The sequence below is a fragment of the Capra hircus genome, chromosome 11 (genome assembly GCF_001704415.2).
Source record: "Capra hircus breed San Clemente chromosome 11, ASM170441v1, whole genome shotgun sequence".
Lineage (NCBI taxonomy): Eukaryota > Metazoa > Chordata > Mammalia > Artiodactyla > Bovidae > Capra > Capra hircus.
The window spans coordinates 80,776,051-80,797,799 of record NC_030818.1 but is presented as its reverse complement, the minus strand read 5'-3'; the positions used below and the strand labels follow the sequence as shown (position 1 = coordinate 80,797,799).

Sequence of the window (21,749 nt, the reverse complement as noted above, 5' to 3'; positions counted from 1 at the left end):
TATTCCCATCTCTCGAAGAATTTTCCACAGTTTATTGTGATCCACACAGCCAAAGGTTTTGGCATAGTCAATAAAGCAAAAATAGATGTTTTTCTGGAACTCTCTTGGTTTTTCAATGATCCAGCAGATGTTGGCAATTCAATCTCTGGTTCCTCTGCCTTTTCTAAATCCAGCTTGAACATCTGGAAGTTCATGGTTTATGTACTGTTGAAGCCTGACTTGGAGAATTTTGAGCATTACATTGCTAGCATTCTTTGCCACTGCCTTTCTTTGGGATTGAAATGAAAACTGACTTTTTCCAGTCCTGTGGCCACTGCTGAGTTTTCCAAATTTGCTGGCATATTGAGTGCAGCACTTTCACAGCATCATCTTTTAGGATTTGAAATAGGATTTGAAAATGGGTTTTAATAGCACCTATCTCACAGGTAAATAGCTTTGTTACTAAATACAGTGTTGCATATAAAGTGCTGAGCACACTGCCTGAAACAAACTAGGTGCTCAATAGGTGTTTGATAAATGAATGACGAATGAGATCAAAAGAAATTCAGACTGCATGGATTTCGGAACACAACCATGGGTTACTCAAGCATTTTCTTTCTTCTGAACAATCAGAACAATCCACTCTCCTAGAGACTATGGTGCAAGTACTAAGTCTACATTCTGAAAAAAATCAACAGTCATCAGTGGTCACTCTTTCTCTTCTTGAACCTTCTCAGGACGGTAACATGAACTTTAAAGGGGGAATATGATAAGAACACAAAAAGCTGAGAGTGCCAACTGTTTCTTTCCTCCTTCAGATAGTAGGTAAAAATGTAAACTCCACTGTGAAAATCCTTAGGTAAAGAATGTGGGTTTGCTTCTTGTGGTTGTCTCAGCAGGGATGTAGAATTCATTATACTTATTTTTCCCTTAGGTTTCTTTGTTGTGTTCAAGTAAAAAATTCAAAGGAAGTATAGTAAGGAAAATAAAGATTGAAGGGAAAAACAAATCATTAAGATCTGCTTCAGGTAAGAAGTGCTTTTGAAGATCTTTCAGGATCAGATGGTATCCAAAGTACAAAAGTTCCAGAACATCAATCCACAATAATATTTGTAGTGGCTAGTCACACAACTAAAAAAGCGTACAGCCTGGCAAACAAGGCTACCTAAAAAGCCACTAAAGAAAAGGAATATAAGCCATGGATAGTCTGCTATCATCATTCCTTTTCTGTTGTCACTAAAAGCAGTGAAATTTTCCAGCTTAAGTGCACCACTATGAATCCACAGGTTAGGCCCAACTGTAGAATACATGGGATGAATGGAAAAGAATGGAATAAAGCATTTTATATTCTTAAGGCTGAAGATCACCTGCACTTGCTAGAACTAGTTCTAACATTCCAAGAAACTTCTGGAAACTCAAAACATTGACAATAATTCACTCAGTAGGGACTTAAATTTTTATTGCAGATTGTTCAAATTTTCGGAGCAGGCAATGGCACCCCACTCCAGTGTTCTTGCCTGGAGAATCTCAGGGATGGAAGAGCCTGGTGGGCTGCCGTCTGTGGGGTCCCATAGAGTCAGACACTACTGAAGCAACTTAGGAGCAGCAGCAGCAGCAGTTCAAATTTTAAGGGGAATTGGTGACACAACAAAGAATGATCTCTCTAAATTTAGATTTGAGCATGGATTACAGAGATAAATCAGTAGTGGGATGGGTGAAATGACCAACTGAGTCCATTAAGTCCTTTTCATTCCTTTTCTATATAGGAAGGCATAGAACACTCCCTCTATTTGCATGGGAATTACTCCTTCAGAGAGTAATCTTATATTTTTCCACTTATTTTAGGGGGGGGGGAAGCATGTAGAAGGGGTATAGACATAAAGAGTGAAACACTATGTATCACAAAAACTACTGTGCAGTTTTATTGTAGGTGATAGCTTTCTGTTTTTCTTTAGGGAAGTTATTTTGTTGGTCTATCCATATGTTTTCTAAAATAGCATTAAAAAATCAGGATGTATGTATTCTCAGTTCCTCAGTTGTGTCCAACTGTGCAGCCCCATGGACTGTATGTAGCCTGCCAGGCTCCTCTATCCATTGGATTTTCCAAGCAAGAACACTGGGCTGGATTGCCATTTCCTAAAAATAATTATTTTACATAATGTCTTCCTTCTGTAAGGATTAATACCCTTAGGTTTTTAAAATAAAGACATTTTACCATACAAAAAAATTACTATCATTATTCTTTATGAATTCAAGTGAGTATAAATTCATTTTTCCAATTCCTGCCTCTTTTCATTTTCTAATGTCCTCTTCTGAACACTTTTCCTTCCAGTTTCCTAAATGCGCCCATGTCTTCAGTTCCAGCCTTTTTGGCTCATGTTTTATACAGAGCATGTCCGGTAAATAATATTACAGTGAGCTGAGATCTGCTATATCACTGGCAATTTGCACTTTTACTGCCATTCTCAGGTTTCAGTTTGTCTATGTCACAAATAAAGTGGATGGAAATATTAAATTAATTTACTAAGTATTAAATCAGTTGTGAACACCTGAAAATCGTCCTTAGTTTTATTTTGTGAGGCGAAAGTAAAGCTACTTCAGAAAAGAATTTTATTTGCAACTGAGGAAGGGAAAAATGGCTTCTCAGGGGTTTCCAGGCAAGTGAGGGTTCCACCAGGTCCTTCAGACAAAAAACAAACAATCCTCTCCTTAAAGAACCTTTCTCCCTCCCTTCCCCCAGCCCCGATTTACACAGCCCCTCCCCAAACCTCCCGGCTTCTCAGGTGGCGCTAATGGTAAAGAATTCGCCTGCTAATGCAGGAGACTTCAGAGATGGGGGTTCGATCCCCGGGTCGGGGATATCCCCTGGAGGAGGGCACGGCAACACACTCCAGCATTCTTGCCTAGAGAATCCCCATGGGCAGAGAAACCTGGCGGGCTACAGTCCATGGGGTCGCAAAGAGTCCCACAAGACTGAAGCGACTTAGCACGCAGCACTTCCCAAACCTCCAGGATGTGAAAGCTGACACCGCGATCCGCAGTGTCAGGGACTTGGCTTCAGGTAATAGGGCAACTGCTATGGCTGATGGCATTCTCCGCTCATCATGGCCCAGCATCCCAGTCCCTCTGTCCCAGGGCCGCGCATCTCTGTTCTCTTGTGATCACAAGTGTAAATGACCGAAGAAGGAAGGAAACACAGGGCTCCCGCGTTTAGTGTTCTTACCACACTCCTTTTTTTAGAGTTCACTCTACCATCCTATAGAAATGAATTGCTTTTTGTAATTTAAATGATAATATTCCTTCGATGTTTTCAGAATCATCTTTCCTATGTGACTACATGTGACTTAGTGTTACATATATAAAAGGCATCACACAAAACATTTTAACAACAAACACTAAAAAGATAAAGGTGCACAATAACTGAGGATTTAAAAAAAAATATCGCCAAACAACGCCTCAGTGCAAACAGAACCAACAAAATCTGCTTGCCCAATGAGACAAAGCAGCTTCACAGAAGCGCACGCTTCTAAATCAAATCTCCCCTACAAGAGAACACGGTTTAAAGTCTCAGTGTTCACTTTACCCGACACACAAGTTGTCAGTAAGTCATCTAAAACCTAACACAGCCACGAAAGAGACCTCCAGGGAAAATGAATAGGTACATCTCTCCGAAGAAATGGCATCATGACCCCTTCGGCTGATGCAGATTGCAGTGCGGAGACTGTTCTCGAGAGAGAAATCAGAGAGCACAGCGTAAAATGCTTGAGTAGAGAAATCGACAAAAGACGAGGAATCACTTTGAAAGCTTTTGGATGTTGTGTCCCTGGCCAACAAAAGCGACTTATCTGGAAGTGACTTTTGCCCCCACCCCATCCGGAGAAAGAATCGACCCGGCGAGCCCCGCTGCGCAGTGCGCATTGCGTCCCCGGAGCGCAGGGCTGGCGCCCGCCAGATCCACAACCTGCTCGGCTGCCGCAGCGCGCCGGGGCAGCGCTCCCTGCTCCGCGCTAATCCACGCTCCGGGTTTCCGCGGTCTCCGCCGCCGCGCGGAAGAGCCCCGCGGGGAGGGCGCTTCGGCAAGGCTAGTTCAGGGAGTCCCGGGAGCGCTCCTCTGCTCTGTGCCGCCTTTCCAGGGCTTCCCGCCCAGCGGAGCGAGTTCCTGAGTTCTGGGCTGGCCAGGTTGGCTTTGAGCTTGAGGCAGCGGCTTAGGTGTCACCACCTGGGGCCCTCACCCACCACTGGCCTTCCAAAACCAGAGACTTGAGTTTCTCTTGATCTTTGCTTAAGTAGCCTCAAGGTCTTCCAAGCTGGGCGCCCCCTACTAGCAGTCAGGAGTAGGCACCCTCCTAGCAATGGAGATTTGTCTATCTCCAGCTCTTTTGCCCAAAGAGATACTCTTAGTGTCCTCAGATCAGAAAGGTTAACTGCAGGTTAAAAAAAAAAAAAAAAAAAAGTTGCTGTACCGCAAAGTGAATCAGCTTCCTGGATGTGATAAGGTGTTTGAAGGCACTTTGCAAGTTGTAAAATTCTCTGCTTAAAAAGAAAGTCCATCAACACTGGGTAACAAAGAGTATCTTTGTTACCCCATGGACTGTAGCCCGCCAGGCTTCTCTGTCCATGGAATCTTGCCAGCAGGAGTACTGCAATGGGTTGCCATTTCCTCCTCCCGGGGATCTTCCCCACCCAGGGATCACACCTGCGTCTCTTGCAATGGCAGGTGGGTTCTTTACTACTGAGCCATTTAGGAAGCCCCCATCTTCACTGCCCCTGCAGAATGTCCCTCTTTTGAAAACTCCCATCTGAATGAAAACCTCAAGAGGGATTTTGTTCGCTGCCTTTACCACCAAGGCATTGAAAAATGCCTCAAGTCAGTGGGCAGGTGGTCAATGAATAATTGTTGAATAAGCAAAAGTACCAGAGAAGGCAATGGCAACCCACTCCTATACTTTTGCCTGGAAAATCCCATGGAGGGAGGAGCCTGGTAGGCTGCAATCCATGGGGTCTCTAGGAGTCGGACACAATTGAGCAACTTCACTTTCACTTTTCACTTTCATGCATTGGAAAAGGAAATGGCAATCCACTCCAGTATTATCGCCTAGAGAATCCCAGGGACAGGGGAGCCTGGTGGGCTGCCATCTATGGGGTTGCACAGAGTTGGACACGACTGAAGCGACTTAGTAGCAGCAGCAGCAGCAGCAAGCAAAAGTACAAACAACACACTTTAGGAAATTAATTGGGTTGAGAACATTTGAGACTTCACCTTGCATGTCTGGTAGAGAAACGACCAAACATTTACTGGGCACTACTCCTTGCCAAGCCTTCTAGGCTTTGGCTAGGACAGTCAGGAACCGGGGAGGGCTGGCAAATGTACATGTCCTTCAAAGACACAGAAGGGGGCTTTATAAAATGGCTTAGTCCAATCCCTCAACCCTGGATTCCCATGAGGGCTCACTGACTGCCCTTCACTGCCCACTGCAACCCCACCCAAAGCATATTCAATAAAATGTATTTAGTGCACAAAGAAGGCACTTATTGGTAAATGCTGGTTGATGATTAGCATGATTGGCCCAAGGTCACCCAGGATCAGGATAAGAGCTTCAGCACCCCCTCCCTTCAACACACAGCTTCTCCAAGGCCATTGGGGACCACGACCATCTGAGTAGAAGGCTTTTAGAATGCCTGGCTCCCAGTGCTCTCAGTATAAGACCCGCGGAAGAAATGGCCCACGCAAAGTGCCAACCATAAGGGTTTTCTTCAGAGTGAGCCATGGAGACAAGCTCACAGCTTGCTGGGCACGTTTCCTTCGGAGCAAGAGATTTCTGCAGTTTCCTCCTTCACCTTACAAGCCTGACAAAGAGTGGGCCGGGGGCCCTCCAGGCCTGAGGGTGGCGGGAAGCAGGCTCCACGTGTCCCACTTCTGGCCTCAGCCTTCACCACCAGACTTGGCTGGTTAAACGCGGGGGCGTGGTGAGGCCAACTCGCTCAGCCAGTCCAGGTGAAGGGCTGCGCCAGTGGCCAGGCTCCCTTTTCCTATCTACTTTCCTTCCGAGTTTCTGCTAAAATCTGGAGACACGGAATCCACTCGCGGCAACTCCGAGCCTCTCCAACTGAGCATGCGCCAATGCCTGGCTGCTTTTGGTCACCGGCCCCAGCTCCCTCTGAGCTGGGCTGCGGAGCCAAAGGAGGAGGGAGGAGGGAGGCGGGAGGAGGGGAAAGGGGAGGGGGTGCCTGGAGAGGCGGCGGCTCGCGCGCCTGCGCATCCTGCTCCAGGGACCCTAGGTTTTCTATGGGATTCCCAATCTGCAGCAGAGACCTACCGGAGCGTGTTGCGGCGGCGACTGGTCTTGCAAGGCGCGATCCAGGAGGGATTTAAGCAGCCCAGAGCTCCACTGGAAAAAAAAAAAAAGAGAGAGAGAGCAAGAGAACCATACCCAGAGACGGCTTAACCGTTCATCCGAATTAAATATATATACATACATTTATTTATAGAGAACTGTTGAGTTTTATCATTTTCGTTAAGTGACCGTGAGCAGCGCTATAACTGTAAGTGGAAAATACAATCTTCGTTGCATTTGTGCATGTGTAGTGCAGCCAATTGTCTGGGAGACGCTTTGGTTATTGTCACCTACTTGGCTTTGCATAGATACGTCTAAATGCATGGTGTGACAATAGCTTTGGTTAATGCTAAACGTATACTGTTAGCCCATGGGGGACCTTTTGGAATAATGGGGGGGTGGGGGAAGGGGGAGTGTTTACAGGCGGCGTGTTTGGGGAATTGCCTTAGGCTAGGTTTAAGACAGGTGAAACTGAGGTGCTTTTTAAGTGTGTCTATATATAGGCAGATTTCCTTACACAGATTTAAGTAGCTAATGGACCGATTGTGAAGTTTTCCGGTTGCTGATAAAACTATTGAGCGGTTGCAGTCAAGTACCAACCTGTCATCCGTGGGGCTGGTGCACCATTTTTCTCACCGTGGAAGAGGAGCGAACGTGTTTGTTAAGTAAAACTGAGTGGACGAGATGATGTGGAGACCAAGATTGGTTTCCAAAGTGGGATGTGTAGAACCACAGGGCTAGGCGCAAAATCAGCTCATTTCTCTGTTAGTGTTTAGAAATGAGAAGATAATTTTTCGGTTTTGATTTTCCGTCACGATGGTGAATGGGCAGAAAAAGGAAAGATGTTCAACCACCCTGTCAGCCCGGTCTATTTTGAACAGAGTATGAGACTCAGAGCCTTCGAATGGGGACTGACAGATCCAAACTAGTTACCTGCCTTTGCATGCTGTATTTGCATTCCAGAATGCAGGGTTGAAAAAATATAAAACCAGATGTTTTACCTTTGGTAGTGTTTCTTTAAAGGAGAAAAGGTCATTCTGTGTTTTGAGTTAAAATGGATTGTTCCTTGCCCAGATACTGAAGAAGGGTCTTTGCAAGGTCAAACCCTCTGTGGAAATCAGGGGGTCTGGGGAACTGGGGAAGGGTGCAGGAAATGGTGATGCTCTCTGTGGGTGCTCAGCACTGCAAGGAGATGCCAGAGTGAGAATACATTTTTCTAGAGTTGCCCTCCTGTCCATATTTTGGAGATCAAAATGAAGTGGAAATGCTAGTGGGTGTAAAAAAAAAAAGTGTATACTATCTGTCACATCTCACTTGGAGACAAGAGGACCCAGGGAAACTGTATTTCTACATATTGAATTTTTCAATTTAAAGGAATTTCACATTGAAAAAATTAAGAATGAAACTCTTGAGAAGACACATTTTTTTCCTTACTACCGTTTAAACTGGCTATTGTTGTCTTTGGTGGAGGCGGCCGGGTTGAGGGGGGGCGCGGAGGGGGTGGTTGTGGTATAGAGGGGTCCTGCATCATTGAACACCCCACTCTTGAGCACACGCTTATTAAGCTTCCGTGTTTAACCCCAGAAATTGCTGCTCTGAAGCAGGCTGGCAGAATGGCATGAGGCAGGCAGACAGGAGAGAGCATGGCCAGTGTGCTGAATTTCCACAGAAAAAGCAGATCCAGTTTCTATGATGAAATGAAATACATTTTACTCCAAATAGGACAAGCCATTTTAGCCTCTTGACCCTTTAGTCAGTTCAACTATTTGGAACCTTTCAAAGGAATCTACATTTTTTTTTTAAGTGGATGAAATTTGAAGTAGAAAATTCTAGAATATCCTCTCCTTGGAAACCTAAAGTGTAAATCATACTGCCTTCTCGGTCCCTCCTTTCTTTACTCTAGGGCAGAAGGACCAGTCGTTTGTCCTAACTGAGCCATGCTCCTTGTCATCAGTGAAAGTTGGAGCAGCTCTCTGAATGGTGCAGGTGCGACACTGCATTGATAAATGAGTGGAGGAGAAAGAAGGGGGAAACCTGGTGTGAAAGCTCATAGGTGTTTTCTCCCAGATACCCTGGTTCATAAGGCTGAGTTACAGAGAATCGCATCGGGCAGAGACCTTCGAAAACATCTAGTCCAAATCCCTTGTTTTATAGATGAGAAAATTGAGGCCCAGGGCCATGAAGCCAGGGGAAAGTCAATTAACTTTGAGTCTATGGAATAAAGAATTAAAGAGTAATGTTGAGGGAAAATGTTCCCTTCTCTCTGCACTTATCGCATCCTCAGTGACATCGCTGAGGTCTTATAATAAATAATTGCCTGCTCCCAGCACATCTTTCAAGAGAGTCCCGCAGGTTCCTTTTTACACTGCTGCACCTCTCTTTGCCTCTCTTTTTTGGTAAGGCCTCTATCTCTTTTTTCTGTTGCCCCTCACTTCTAATATACCCACTTCATTAGATGTTTAGTCTGGCCTTCCTGGCATCTCAGTCAGTTCCTTTGGAATCCTTCGAGTTTTTGGAGAGAACTGACAAACCAATTGGAATCTTCAGCTCCCGTTTGAAAACTGTCCAGGCCGATCGCCAACCCCTCTCTGCTCTGTTCCCCCAGAACCTTTCAGGGAATCCAGCCTTCTGAGACACTGCAGGCATCTCCCCTTCTGGTCTACCTGTCTCACCTCCTTCAGCTCTGCTGCAGCTGCAGGCACTGGGACCTAGCAGAGTGAGGAAGTTGCAGTGTCAACACACAGCAGGCGCTGCCAGCTCGCCTCTGGCTCCTAGAAGGCAGAACCCAAATCCAAGATGCCTAGCTGTCTCCAGCCTTCATGGAAATCCACCAGGCAAAGCCACCTGCAGAGACAGGGACTGAAGGCTGGGCGGGAAGACTGAAGGAAGACACCTGACTGTTCCTTCCTGAAGAAGGCGCTATAGAGGAGAGCAGAGCAGCTTTTTAAAGCCTTCAGCACTTTTAAAGCGCAATCTTGCTGGACAGGGACTGCAAAGCAGGCAATAATAATACCTGCCTAATTTGCCCTCTTCTTTCCTTCTTTTTAAATCTCTTTTCCACTCATTTGCTTTCTCTATTTCTCCCTCATATTCTCCCTTCCATACAAATTTCTTGAGTATCTGTGCCATGAAGCTCTAGGCCTTTTAAAGATAATTCAGTCACCCCTGTCCCTTCTCCCCAGGCACTCAGGAACTATCACAAATGTCCCCTTTGGGGAAATGCCAGGAATTCTTACCTGAAAAAGCTGAGAAGTTGGGGGAGGCTTGAGAAAGACAAAGTCTGAGACTCTTCCTCATTTGAGAGATAAGCTAAATACGCTTGGCAAGTGTTGAAGCTCAGAAAGCAAAGTAGTGTGTTTCTCAACACATTTCCCAATTAACAGTTTAACTTAACCATTTCCCTCATGGTAAACTTTTGCTGAGTTGGGGTGAGCCCTGTCTTGGAGAGAGTCTGTCCCTCACACATCCTCTTGGATCAACTGTCACCTGGCCTTGCTATTCTTTTCTGAAAATAGGCATGTCCAAGCTATTGGACCACATACCTTGGACACCACATACCTTGTACAGAGGTCAGAGACTTGTAGCTACTAAAGATGCTTTGCTTTGCTGTGGTGTGAATCTCATTCTGTAAAAAGACAGCATGATTAGAAATGTCCTGAGCAAGCTATAGATTTTTCTATGTCTTTTTTTCAAGCAAACATCCAGTTCTCTTTATTGGGATGTAAATAAATCTCGTAGCACTACAAGTCATATGAGAGGTTTACAGTGGTCCCTAGTACTCTATGTAGGAGGGTTTTAAATAAGACAGCCATCGATAATTAAAAGCGGATTAGTTCAATCAAGTTACAGTATCATCCTTCAGATTAAAGTGCTCTGACATTAACTAATGTGGCAGCAAACAGGATCCTGAGAAGGAATCCCAGTGCCAATCGTCTTGCCTCTTAACTTCGAAACAAGAACGAACACAGTTCGTGTAATAACCGCTCTCTCCTCAAGCCCTGCCCACCCCCTTGGCCTGTGACATTCTCTCCTGAGGAGAGATGTCGGGATTTGATGAGATTCTGTCTCAACTGGGACAAAGGAAAATGAGTAATATGGAAAACATTCTAATATCGGGTTACTAACAAATTAAAGTAAACAAATTACCTAACGACTCTGTTTAGTTGCTGATTCATGTCCGAGTCTTTGTGACCCTGTGGACTGTACCCACCAGGACCGTGTGTCCATGGGATTCTGTAGGCAAGAATACTGGAGTGGGTAGGTTTTCTATTTGGGTTGCATGTATATATGGATTCCAAACCTTGCTGAGGAGCTCCCTGTGGAATTTCATAGAATGACAATATAATATCAATGTCAAATGCATGGTTTCCTAGTTTGCAAGAGCAAACTATGTTTAATGTCATTCCAAAGGTCTTTTTCTTTGTGTTGAATAATTTTTATGTTTCTACGATTAGCAATTATTTAGGAAGATAGCAAGGCTCTTCTCATAGAGGTGATCCCATGCCGTTGATCTAAGGTTGAAATTGACAATGTCCATCTCAGTTGCATTATTAGATGTAGATATATTAATTTTCTAAAGTATCAAATGGCACAGAAATAAGTGAACAAATGGTTGATATTTCTACCATGTTGGTGGTTAATTCACATAATTTATAGAGTATGTGAACTGGATGGGATCCATATAAGTTACCTAATCCATCCCTTCAATACATAAAAAATTGTAGTATAGTAAGGAACATTTTCCTGGAGGAGGGCATGGCAAACAACTCCAGTATTCTTGCCTGGAGAATCCCATGGACAGAGGAGCCTGGCAGGCTACGGTTCATAGGGTCACAAGGAGTCAGACACAACTGAAGCGACTGAGCAAGGAACATTTTATCTTAAAGACATATCTGCAATGTGAAAACACATTTCACAAGAGCAGAGATTTTAATGATCTTTTTCATATTTCCACAAAATCTATACAATGTCCTTTATAATAGATACTCTGTAGTATTTCTCAATTAACTATTCTAATAAGAATCAGTTACATATACCTTGTTAATTATGTCAAGAAATTAAATCATGTGTACTAAAAGCATGGCTTCCCTCATAGCTCATTTGGTAAATCATCTGCCTGCAATGTAGGAGACCCGGGTTTGATTCCTGGGTTGGGAAGATCCCCTGGAGAAGGAAATGGCAACACACTCCAGGATTCTTGCCTAGAGAATCCCATGGACACAGGAGCCTGACAAGCTACAGTCCACGGGATTGCAAAAGTTGGACACAACTTAGTGACTAAGCCACCACCACCACTAAAAGCATGCACAAAATTAGAATTGCTTTAAGTATCTTTATGTTACTAAAAGGAAAATCTAAACTAAAAGTTATTTTATAATTTATTTTCAATAAAGGGCATAAAAGCACTATGCTAATACCTTTAAGCATGCTTTTTAATGTACTTACAGAGTATACTCCCTTTTATCTCTTCATAGGTAAAAAATGTAAATTATTTTACGTATTTACAAGAATTGATATCAATATGTCAAAAAGGGAATATAAACCTACACGGTAGTAGATATGTATACCACATCTTTAAATCATGATTCTCTTGAGCTATGGAATTATTTTAATGTGTTCACACTGTGAAGGGACCATAACACTGGATTTCTCATTTACAGTTTGTTTCTAAAGATAGCTTATGCTCTCTTAAGTGAATCAAAATAATTTGAGTTGCTTCCAGCTTCATTCATTGAGAACTCCACAAATGGAATCTTAGGGGTGCTTTAGAAACTACTTAATGAATGAAATAGATATGCAATAGAAAATTACTGAGGAATCCTCAAAGAGGTTTGACATCTTAATAACAAGGTTCTATGAATACATTAAAGATGCTCTATACCCTTATCAGCTAACTTAAAGCATGCAAGTCGGGTAATTTGTGGTGATTCTTTTGTTTCACTCTGGATTTCTCCATTGCCTTCCTTAACTGCATTTCTAACACAGATGACCTGCTGTGTAGCCATCAATTGTTTTTTTAAAAAAGAGAGTGCACTGTATTTCTAACCATTTGTTGGATTATTTTCAGGTGAATAACATATTTCCTTTTGTTCTAAATTACACTTAAGATTTGGAATATTCTCATTCACCAGCAACCTTCAAGCTCACTATTTCTAATGCAATAATTGCAGAACTTTTTATAGAAAATAAGACTCTCAAAAAGGGTTCATTTTTATGAAACATTGCTCATAAAAGGCAACATGTTAACAAATTAGCTAAATTTACTTGCAATTTTTATATATCTATAGAATGAATATGACTTTTGTTTATTCTTATTCATAGAAGGACTTTTCTAAGAAATATGTCCCTTTAAATGTATTTTTTTTCTCCTTTCTTTGGATCTTATTTATTATCTCTCAGGCTCTGAAAGACTGTGAACTTTTGAAGAGCTGAATGTAAATAGATTTTTTGCAAATTATTAACGTGTTCAATGTGCTTTGCAGCCTTGGTAAATTTTTTTCCAGTGCGAACAGCTAGATCCTAGTATTTCTGCTGTTTCATAGTTTAAAATGTTTATTGCAGTTGAAAGCTTCTCAGAATAGTAGATTTTGATGCTGCTAGAGTCTCGTGTTTTACATTTTACCTTAGCTTTACTAACTTGTGATTAGTGTATTTATTTTTGACTTATTGAAACCCAGTCTTAAATTATGAGTGAAATTTTCCATTGGAGGCCCATTAAGGATTATCAATAAAGTTGACATGCTTATTAATATAATATCTTATTTTTAATGTGTGGAATAGTGCTGTACAAGTTTGATTTTCAATTAGCAACTTCTGTTCTGGAGTTTTTTGGCTTTTGATGTTATGAGCTAACGAAAGACTATCAATTTTGTTTATTCCAGAAGTTCAAGTGTTTCTGAAATTTATATGTAAGGTGCATGGTATATGCTTTCTTGTTCGTATGTGAAATTTTATGAAAAATAAAAGAGAAATTGTGAAATAAGTTTAAATTCTAAACAAAATTGTTAGTTTTTCTTTTCAGTGTTTATAAAGATACTTATTCCTCAGAGTGAGATGAAAATCATCCATGCAATCTTCTGCCATTTTTAATTAGTAAATGGAAAAATTCTTCAATTCTCACCATTTCAATTGGCTCAAAAGAAGTTATGAAAGTGTAAAATGAGTTTTCAAGCTAGATACACTTAGATAAAAATCCCTAATTCTGCAGTTTATTAGTTATATGACCTTGAATATATTGTTTAACCTGTCAAGCTCAGTTTCCATTTAAAATTGGATTTTTGAACAGAAATAGAAGACTATGTATTAAAGAATACAATATAATGCCTCATTATTGAAAATGTGCAATTAATGATAGTCATTATCATTACTGTCATTTCTTTTATCAGAAATTAATGGTTCATAAACCACTTTAGTCTCTGAGTTATAGTAATCCCACTCATAATAGAATCTCTGAATAAGAAATTGAGCTATGACCAATGAACAGTTAACAGTGCTTAACCTACCTTGTAAAAAAAATCCATTAAGTAAGTGTGCCAAGCACTGTGTAGTCACTGGAATCAACATTAAATAAGTTACAATCTCAGCCTTCAAGGAATTTATGCCTACTGAGGAAGGTAAGCACAGCTGAGTAAGTCAAATGAAACAAAAATATGGTATAGATGCATAAAGGAAAAAATTTGTAGAAGAAATGCCTCCACTGAGACCTTATTCTCATTCTTATTTCTTTCATTCTTTCCTTAAATGCGTCTCCTTTCATTATACTGTTTCTTTGCCATTGTTTTCCTACCATAAAATACCAACATATAACTGGACACAACAGAATATGGAACCAAGAAGATATTTTTAAGCTTGTTTCCTTATTGAATACATTTTAAGGTCATCTATTAATTATTTTCCAATGTAGCTAAATAATGTGGTCCTTGTCTCCCACCCAAGCCTCCAGAGAGTCATTGAAACTCAGTGAAAAAAGAGCCTTGCCTTTGGTTTAAATATTATACAATGATACTTCTATCCTTTAATACCTTCCCCAAAAGAGCTTTCTATCTGATACTCTTTGTGCTAAATGCTAAGTTGCTTCAGTCCTGTCTGACTCTTTGCAACACTGTAGCCCGCCAGGCTCCTCTGTCCATGGGGATTCTCCAGCCAAGAATACTAGAGTGGGTTGCCATGCCCTCCTCCAGGGGATCTTCCTGACCCAGGGATCGAATCTGTGTCTGCCACACTGGCAGGCGGATTCTTTACTACTGAACCTCCAGGGAGGCCCACACGTGTGTGTGTGTGTGTGTGTGTGTGTGTGTGTGTGTGTGTGTGTGTAAGTCACCCAGTCATGTCCGAGTCTTTGTGACCCCATGGACTGTAGCCTGCCAGGGAAGCCCACACATACACATATACATAAATCCAAAATGGCCTTAACTATCTTCAGCTCTTCTAAGAGCTTTTTCACTTCTCCTCAGCTTTTTCCTCCATTCTCCCTCTATTTCCTGCCCTACTTACTAGGAAAACTCAAGTATATTTCTTATCTGGAGATAAAGAGATATCTTTTTCTCCTTTTGAAGTCTGTAACAAAGTTGCACCTAAATTCTGAGGCTCTTTTCTATAGGAGGGAGTATTGTATAATTCACAAAATTAGGTAGGAGTTTTGATTCCAATTAATTTGGGGGCTTTTTTTTCTCATTTTTGAAATGGGGTCATATATCTACCTTGATACTAATATGTGTGTGTGTGTGTATGTCTGTGTATGTGTGTGTATCTCACATGTATATGTATACCAGAACACACCTGCCACTGCAGGAGACATAGGAGACACGGGTTCAGTCCCTGGGTTGGGAAGATTCCTTGGAGGAGGGCATGGCAACCCAGTCCAGTATTCTTGCCTGGAGAATCCCATGGACAGAGGAGCCCGGGAGACTACAGACCATAGGGTCACAAAGAGTTGGACATGACTGGTGAGTGCACCCACGCACACCATTTAAAAGAAGGTCAGTTCCGTTCAGTCGCTCAGTCGTGTCTGACTCTTTGTGACCCCATGAATCGCAGCACGCCAGGCCTCCCTGTCCATCACCATCTCCTGGAGTTCACCCAAACTCATGTCCATCGAGTCGGTGATGCCATCCAGCCATCTCATCCTCTGTCGTCCCCTTCTCCTCCTGCCCCCAATCCCTCCCAGCATCAGGGTCTTTTGCAATGAGTGAACTCTTCGCATTAGGTGGCCAAAGTACTGGAGTCTCAGCTTTAGCATCAGTCCTTCCAATGAATACCCAGGACTGATCTCCTTTAGGATGGACTGGTTGGATCTCTTTGCAGTCCAAGGGACTCTCAAGAGTCTTCTCCAACATCACAGTTCAAAAGCATCAATTCTTCGGCTCTCAGCTTTCTTCACAGTCCAACTCTCACATCCATACATGAACACTGGAAAAACCGTAGCCTTCACTAGATGGACATTTTTTGGCAGAGTAATATCTCTGCTTTTCAATATGCAATCTAGGGTTGTCATAACTTTCCTTCCAAGGAGTAAGAGTCTTTTAATTTCATGGCTGCAGTCACCATCTGTGGTGATTTTGGAGCCCCAGAGAATAAAGTCTGACACTGTTTCCATCCAACTATCTCATCCTCTGTCGTCTCCTTCTCCTCCTGCCCTCAATCTTTGCCTGCATCGGTGTCTTTTCCAAGGAGTCAGTGCTTTGCATCAGGTGGCCAAAGTATTGGAGCTTCAGCATCAGTCCTTCCAATGAATATTCAGGATTGATTTCCTTTAGGATTGACTAGTTTAATGTCCTTGCAGTCCAAGGGACTCTCAAGAGTCTTTTCCAACACGACAGTTCTAAAGCATCAATTCTTCAGCACTTAGCTTTCTTTATGGTCCAGCTCTCACATCCATACATGACTACTGGAAAAACCGTAGCTTTGACTAGATGGACCTTTGTTGGCAAAGTAATGTCTCTGCTTTTTAATATGCTGTCTAGGTTTGTCATAGATTTTCTTCCAAGGAGCAAGTGTCTTTTAATTTCATGGCTGCAGTCATCATCTGCAGTGATTTTGGAGCCCAAGAAAACAAAGTCTGTCACTGTTTCCATTGATTTATAATGCTCTTCATAAATCTTGTCAGAGGATATCTGCCAACCTTTAATTATCTTTCAACCTTCATACTCTCCCTCCCCTACCTTTTCCTCCAAGGTGCCTTGAGTGTGTTTTAAACATTCTAATGACATCCTTACTTCACTTCTTTGTTTCAGTTCTAGCACTGTCACTTCTATATTTTTGGTCCAACTAATGTCCATCAAATAACATCAAATAAATGGCAGAAAGGGAGCCCTCAGTGGAGTACATAATACCTATTGCAGAGCATGTTCATGCCAGGGTTGGCCTCTCAGAGCCTTCATTTGTTGAGCATTTGTAGAAGTGTATACTGATGTAAGTTAGCAAGGAGCCGAGAACAGCTCTCAAAGTGTGGGTGAGGGAGAGGTGCGCCTACATACAGATACATAAATACATACATACTTACATGCATGATCGTCACACAATAAGCTCGGTATGTTGTCATAGGTTGTTTTACATTTTAAGGAAAAGATTCAAGAGCAAATAACTTTATAATAAATCAGCACTTTTGAGATGGCATTAAAAGGAAGGCCTTGTTGAAAGTCTTCTCATTCTAGCTAAAGTGACAGATTTGAAAGTGAAGGAGGTTTTAAGGCTTCCCAGGTGGTGCGATGGTAAAGAAACTGCCTGCCTATGCAGATACGGTTCTGCTATCTGCGGTCTGCCAGTGCAGATAGGAGATGCGGGTCAGTCCCTGGGTCAGGAAGAACCCTTGGAATGGGAAATGGCTACGCATTCCTGGGAAGTCCCAAGAACAGAGGAGTCTGGAGGGCTACAGTCCATGTGATCCAAACAGACACAACCAAGCACTCGCACATTAAGGACATTTTAGACTGTTTGTTTAAAGAAATATTTCCAAAATACTAGTAGTTATTTCCCCTTGAACAGTCTTGTGGAAACCCTTTTCGACGTAGATAATATTTCCAACATCCCAGTCTTAAATTGTTTTCAGTGCATATTTTCATATTAATAGTAAGTCTGAGTGGTCCTGTTGTGAAGACCCAGCATATGTTTTGTTTGCTTAACCTTATGTTTCCAAACCTTTTTGCACAGGCAGGTTATCTTAAAATGCGCTTGTTAACCATCTCATTGTGGTTCTGAAGAACCCAATTGGAAAAGAAGGACAAAAACTGAACTATGTAGTGAAAGGTACTTTAGGACAAGGAGCCATTAATTGTGTCTTTTAGGTATCAAAGTTGTGTTTTAGGTATCATAAGTACAAAGTCTTGCAAGAGTTACTTTACTTTTCTGAGTTTTAGTTTTGTCATTTAAAAATAAATACGAGATTTTCTTCCTTCTCTTTTCTGGTTAGGAGTTTATTGTGAGATTGAAATGACTTTTGAACATACGCTATAAACTGGATAGGGCCAAGTAAGGGTAGGAGACTTATGATCATTATTCAACTTTAGAATTTTAGTTTGTCTCTTATTTGAAAAAGATAAATTGAGAATCAGAGTACTGATCTGGGGCAAATTATTGCAATGACATTATATCTACTAAAAGAAGTCCTCTGCCCCCTATCCGCCCCTACCTCAGTTCCTAGTATGAAATGGCAAATATATGGTAACTATAACTAGGTTTTCACACAGTAAAATTGAAAAGGTGATTTTAAAATAAAATAAATCTGGAGGGGAAAATCAAATTATTTAAAATTGTAGGCACATCAACTTCTGGTTTTTTTCCTCAGGATTTCTCATATAATTGAGCCCACAGTGTTTCTCAGTGGAGCAAGCATGTTCCAATTTTCAGAGGCGCTCTTATGGAAAGAGAGGCAAGCGTGGCCATGCCCAGGTGTTTGTTCCAGCAGACAAGCTTTGGCAATAAGACTTTTATCCCAATGGAATAAACAGGTCTGTGAGAGTCACTGGGCCTTACATTCGTGAATGCGGCATGTAGAACTGAACAACGCAAGGACGGGGGAAAATGACTGAAGAAACAAGAGACCTGTATATGTCTGTGTCCAAAGAGAATCCATTTTGAACAAGGTCTGTGCCTCTCAGTGCAGGCCAGCAGGAGCAGTGACTTCCCCTCGGGGACAATGGGAGTCATTTCTCATGAGTTTCCACAACCCTGGTTATCAAAATCTGATCCTTTCCTCGGAATCCTCCCCTAGTCGTCTTAGCCAAGCGTTTTCTCTCAGGCTTCTTACCACATCTGAACTCATAGTTCCTTGCGTATGTGCCAATTCTCCTAGGAAACTGGAAGTTCCTTGAAAGGAAATCTGTCTGATAAATTTTTAGGTCCCCTCTAGAGAGGTGTGCCACTGGAGGGCAGTTGAATAGGGGTGGTAGCATGTCAAGTGTTTGTTGCCCCATTAATAAGTCGTAAAGAGTGGCAATCACCAGTCAGGCACTATTAAAGAATTCACAAACACCTAGGGTTATGAGAAGCAGCATTTGGGCTTCTGACTCACAAAGGGTGTTGATGGCTAGGTTACACACTACCTGTAAGAGTAAGTAAGACTGCCCATTTCCTATATAACCTCCTTTTCTTGGCCCCTCCCTGGAAAAGCAGAGCAAACAGTGAAAGAGGAAAGCAAGCAGAATAAAGAACAGATTACAATCTCCTCTCTTCTGCTTACTTCAAAATTGAGCTGAGAAAGGAGAGACTAGGTTGGAAATATAGTGGAAATTTACAGTTAAATTAGACTGAGCTTTTTAATACCTACTATAATACCTACTTTTCTGATACCTGAAAGTTACTTGGAAAGATACAGGTGTGCCCGATATATCATCCTAGAATGGGAAAGGGAGGCACAGTTAGAGCATATTTGAGGAAGAGATGAGAAAATAAAGCTGTGTAACCAACCCATTTGACAAACTGGTTAGAAAAGAAATAATACAAAATGGCATATGATTCATCCATAAAGCAAGAGGTATAGGCCAGAATTGCTGGTGTAGGTGTTAGAAAGAAAAAACTGCTGTGAACTTGAGTGACAGAACAAAATGGTCTGGATCCAGATCACCAATGGTACAGAAGAAATTGGAAAAAATGACTTCCAAAGAGGCGCTCTGTAGACATCTAAGTACACAGGGCACTGGTATCATTCATCTTTGGCTCATAACCAAGATCAGATTCATCTGAATATTGGAAGTTATCTCTAAGCTAATTTCAGGAAAGCAAGGAAATGAAAGCAAAGATCATTTATACTTGGTAATAGCATTCAATAATAATGGTGTAAAGAATTTAAAGTGTATATGACACTGTTTGGGCTATTTACACGTTACTTCATTGAATCCACATTACAGGTCTGCAAGGTAAGCTTCATTTTATGACCAAGAAACTGTGTCCCAGAAAGTAATTTTTTCAAGGTCACACATTTACTAAGTGATAAAGGTGTTATTTAAACCAAGGGTTCTCTCTATCTATCTTTTTGTAGTTGTTTAGTTGCTAAGTTTTGTCGTCTTCGCGACCTCATGGACTGTAGCCTGCCAAGTTCCTCTGCCCATGGGATTTCCGAGGCAAGAATACTGAAGTGGGTTACCATTTCCTGCTTCAGGGGATCTTCCTGACCCAGTGATCAAACCCATGTCTCCTTCTTTGGCAGGCAGATTCTTTACTGCTGGGCCCCCAGGAAAACCTGCCTATCTACATAGGCTTTTTTTTTCCCCTTTGGTCTTTTTTTTTTTAAAGCTTTTTATTATGGAGAGCATACACATTTGCAGAGAATGATATAATGACTCTTATGTACCCATCACTCATTTAACCACCAAGAATCACTTTGCTTCACTTCTATACCCATACTTCCCCCTCCAATGGTTTAGTTTGAACAAATTATGACACCATGTCATTGCATCTATAAATATTCAAATATGTATCTATAAGGAGTCTTTGAAACACATCCGCAGTACTGTTATATACCCCCAAAATTATTTAATGTCATCGAATATTTAGTCAGTGTTCAAAGCTCATAAGTATTATTATAATTTATCTGAATCAGGATCTAGATAAGGTCTACACATCCCAGTTGGCTAGTAGACAGCTGCTGCTGCTGCTGCTGCTGCTGCTAAGTTGCTTCAGTCGTGTCTGACTCTGTGCAACCCCATAGACGGCAACCCACCACGCTCCTCTGTCCCTGGGATTCTCCAGGCAAGAACACTGGAGTGGGTTGCCTTTTCTTTCTCCAGTAGACAGCAGCCTGTTTTATATAAAACATTTATATAAGACATGTTTCTCACTAGAGGAAAGTATGGTATGGATAAAAGAGACATGGCTTCAAATTTGAGCCTAGTTGCTCTGAACAAGTTATCTAACTTTTGAAAAGCAAAAATTATATTCCTGAGTTTAGTTGCAAGGCTTAATAGTATAATGTCTATGAAAGTGCTTAGAACAATCTCTGGCATGTACAAATATTTTAGTAAATTTTAGTTTCCTTTCCTTAAAAAAATTTAAAAGAAAAAAATAGTATACTAGGCCAAGAAACTTAAGGAAAGTTCTTGGAGTGCTTTGGCTACTGACCCTTGTGATCACTCCCGTTTTGTTTCTGGATATAAATTTGACCACCGTTTAAATCCCATGGACAAAGGAACCTGGTGGGCTGCAGTCCATGGGGTCGCTAAGAGTCAGACACGACTGAGCAACTTCACTTTCACTTCTCACTTTCATGCATTGGAGAAGGAGATGGCAACCCACTCCAGTGTTCTTGCCTGGAGAATCCCAGGGACGGGGGAGCCTGGTGGGCTGCCGTCTATAGGGTCGCACAGAGTCAGACACGACTGAAGCGACTTAGCAGCAGCAGCAGCAGCAGTCCCATAATGGCTGATGACTAACAGCTCTGAATCCTCCTCACTGGCATGTTTCATGTGATTTCCCACAGGAAGAGGAAGGAAGTTTGTGAGTTTAAAATGATCTCAAGTTCAAAAAAAATGAAATGTTACAAGCTATTATCATGTCAATTAAAAGTAATAGGAAAAAATTAAAATATGATATCATGTTAGCAGAGGTTAACATAACTTTGCATAAGTAGCATAATTAAAAAAAAAAAAAACAAATAAGGGCAATTAAAATGATCCAGGTTTGAATTTACTTTTTGTTCTTATGAACTTGGGCAAATCACTTCATTCCTCGAGATCCCGGTTTCCTAGGGTTTAAAATAGAAATTCTGAATAAGATAATCAAAATAATCTAAAGATCAGACATCAGCAACATGGGAAAATGGAAATAATATTGAGCAATAAAACCAAATTTGAATTCTGACTTCACCATTTAATGGCTGTGTGGCCTTAGGCAAATAATTTAATCTCTCTGAACCTCAGTCTTCTCAGTTGTTAAATATAAATTATAGCTGTCTCACAAAATTTTTGTGAAAACCGGAGGTTATACATACATTTTAAATAACTA

The 21,749-nt window shown here is 41.6% G+C and overlaps 1 protein-coding gene across 1 annotated transcript in view; it reads left to right on the top strand.

Moving 5' to 3' along the window:
• The window catches only part of VSNL1 (visinin like 1), a 125,272-nt gene continuing 109,629 nt past the window's right edge, over positions 6,107-21,749 (top strand). Inside the window, exon 1 of the mRNA XM_005686987.3 lies at positions 6,107-6,522. The gene's annotated coding sequence lies outside the window, so the exon portion shown is untranslated. The remainder of the gene's footprint in view (positions 6,523-21,749) is intronic.